Below are 3,062 nucleotides of genomic sequence, written 5' to 3'. Positions count from 1 at the left end.
TCCTGCCTAAGTTACCGCCCTCCCCCAGCCCCCACAAGAGAAGCATGGCTAGAAGTCACTTAGGCAATGGCCCAAGTTTCTGACCTTCAGGCTAAACTCCTCCCCAGTTACCTAGCAACAGTAAATACCACTGTTAGGCCCCCACCTTGCTCACTCACTCCTTTGTTCTCTTACCTCTCACTTCTCTCACTCCTCTCTCCTCTTTCCTTTCTCTTTGTCTTCTCCTCTTCTCTCTCTCTCTCTCTCTCTCTCTCTCTCTCTCTGCCACCTTCTTCCTTTCCCTCTGCATTTCTATAATAAAGCTCTAAAACCATAGAATGTCTCTGCTCAGCCATTTCTAATTTCCCCTTAGAAGGCCTTTCTGTGCTCCAGTCAAGGTCCACTGCACTCACTCTCGCAAGTGTTGGGAACCTCTTCTCTCATCTCTCTCTTCTATAATCCTGGTGGCTTTAGCAGAGTAGCTGTGGGGTTCCCAGGTAGGGCTCCCCCTTGGCCACCCCCTGAAGAGTGGATCACAGGCTTGAATGCCCACCCAACATTCAGGTGCAATTATTGTTTTTAACTGAGAAGTTACCTCTCCATTACCTAATGCTTTTTCTCCTCCTTCTTCCCCCACTCCTCTTTTCCTTTCTTATTCTAGTCCTCTAACTCTTCTTCCTACTCAGTCTCCTCCAGTCTCCCCTCTCTCCCTGGTTTCCTCAGTTCCCACGTGATCCCCTTTCCTGATCTCTGACACTCGTGTGTTCTCTGTCTCTCTTACCTTTTGATTTGTTCACCTTAAGATGAACAATCTATGTTTTCCTGTTTCTGTGTCATTCACTTATCTACTATTACGAACAAGTCATGGTACTAGAAATGAATATAAGTGTGTGAATATATGATATGGAATAATGATTTTGTTATTAATTTTTAGTGGTAATTGAAATTATTTTAAGAAAATAACTATTAATCATTTATCAAGAAGCTTGTATTTTATTTTTAAATGGCAAAGGAATCGCTTCTAGGCCTTTTGGCTAAGATCAAGTGTAGTATCTGTTCTTATCAGTTTAAATGGCAAAGGAATATAGAACAATATAGATAGACTATACTTTACACACCATGATTTCACCACAGTCTAGAAAGGCAGTGACTTGCGTTTTTCATTGCAGATTTTGTTGTGTTTTGTGTAATTTTTAGTTTTAATTCTTGTAACATCTTTAGTTTGAGGGGATTTTATTATTTTTTTGTGATCTATGTTTGAAAATCTAGATTACTTGGAAGTTTTTGGTAGTTAACACACACACACAAACACACTCAGACACACACACACACACACACACACGGAGAGAGATTTTGAGAAACAGATCTATACAATTTATCTATATGTACTCAATAAGAAAATGAATGTCTATAAAAGCTACCTAGATCTTTTTGTCTTTATATATCTACCATCACACACAACATATAATGTTATAATTTTATTTTAGGAAGCTATATTTATTAACTAACTTAGTAAAATGTAGGAAATTGCAAGTAGAATCTTGAACACACAAAAATCAAGCACTGTAAGTAAAAATTACATATAGGAGAAGGCTCAATCCATTTCGTATCCTTATTATTTTGTTTCTAATGAATGACCTATCAAAACATCGACTTAGCTCTCTTGATAAAAATATAAAAGGATTTAGAAAGGCTAAATTTGAAGTAAGAAATAAGAAATAGAAATATTTAAAGAGAAATAATATTCCAATATCTGGGTTTAAAAAAAATGCATTTTTTAATTTGTCAAAATTATTTTCACTCTAAGAATAGCAAATATACATATAGTTATATCTGCTTTGTACAAGGTGAAATAAAAGTCTCTGGTTATGAGCAAACAAATTGAGAGTATTCATTGAGGTCACTCAATGGAGTTTGCCTACAATGTAAGGGGCTGGGAAATAAGAGGAATCTGGGAAAACAATTCTTCAAAGTGGCAGTGGAGCAATGTAACACATAAATACCTATGTCTTCTGAATGTGTTAGGACATCTGTGAACGAGTTGTTTGAATCCCCCCACCCTAACCAAAGGGATCATGACCCACAGGTGGGATAAAACTCTACATAGATATAAATATATTAAAAATGGAAGAAATGAGTCTACTTCATAGGCTCACATAATCTTGCCTTGTACTTGATTAATATTTTTATTCCAAAACAGAAGCCAAACAGATTAAAAAATCAATACTTGATTTAAATCATTATATCTACACTTTAATTCACGGTTCAAACTATGGATTCATTGGCTTCCTAAGAATTGGCAGCTAGCTACATTCACTCCTATGATGGTTTGTAAAACAGTTTCTGAAGAGTGTGGGATAAAGTGATTCTATTTTCATAAAAAAGGGAAAAATAACTCTAAAGTGATGCAAGATTACTCATTGTTTGAATGAATATCTACACTGTATCAGAGATGATCAAAATATTGTCCTCTACAGCTCACCTTGTAAGTTATATCAACAAGCTATATTAGATGGTGCTGTGCAAGGTGTATGCTGTATTAGAAGGTGATTTGCATGTTAGAAATAAAAGACAGCTGTGAGGAGGATGAGGCGTTTAGAAGCCCACAAGGTAAGAGTGTGCTTTAAACAGAATAAACTTTGGGAAGAACGAGAGATTTGAGTAGAGTCTTTAAGGTACGTAGTGAAGTTACATAAAGTGTCTAAAATGAGTTGATTCCTAATATCCGTTTAAGGAGAGCTAACTTGAAATTCAAAGATTATATTACAGAGGGCTGTGTGGCTGGTCAATTAACTTGAAAAAGATGCCTAAAAAAGCTCATTTGCCTCAAATGTTGTATTATTAGCAAGACCCTCTGATCAATAAAAACTAAGATGGTGGTTCCCCTGTGGCAATATCTATGACAGGGAAAGCAGAATCTAAAAGGGAATGCTGAAAGGTTTAGAATTATGAGGATATGTCTTTTAGAATATGGAAATGATGTTCATTTTCACTAGAAGAAAAGATGAAGTGGTTTGAAGATTATAATGGGAAATTCTAATTGAAACAGCTTTCTTCCTTCCTTCCTTCCTTCCTTCCTTCCT

General features: G+C 36.1%; 1 pseudogene; it reads left to right on the top strand.

Moving 5' to 3' along the window:
- Positions 1-993: 993 nt before the first annotated feature.
- Positions 994-1,153, top strand: LOC115065462 (annotated as a pseudogene).
- The last annotated feature ends 1,909 nt before the right edge of the window (positions 1,154-3,062 follow it).

The sequence above is a fragment of the Mus pahari genome, chromosome 14 (genome assembly GCF_900095145.1).
Source record: "Mus pahari chromosome 14, PAHARI_EIJ_v1.1, whole genome shotgun sequence".
In the NCBI taxonomy this organism is placed as follows: Eukaryota; Metazoa; Chordata; class Mammalia; order Rodentia; family Muridae; genus Mus; species Mus pahari.
This window is presented reverse-complemented; position numbering and strand designations above follow the sequence as displayed.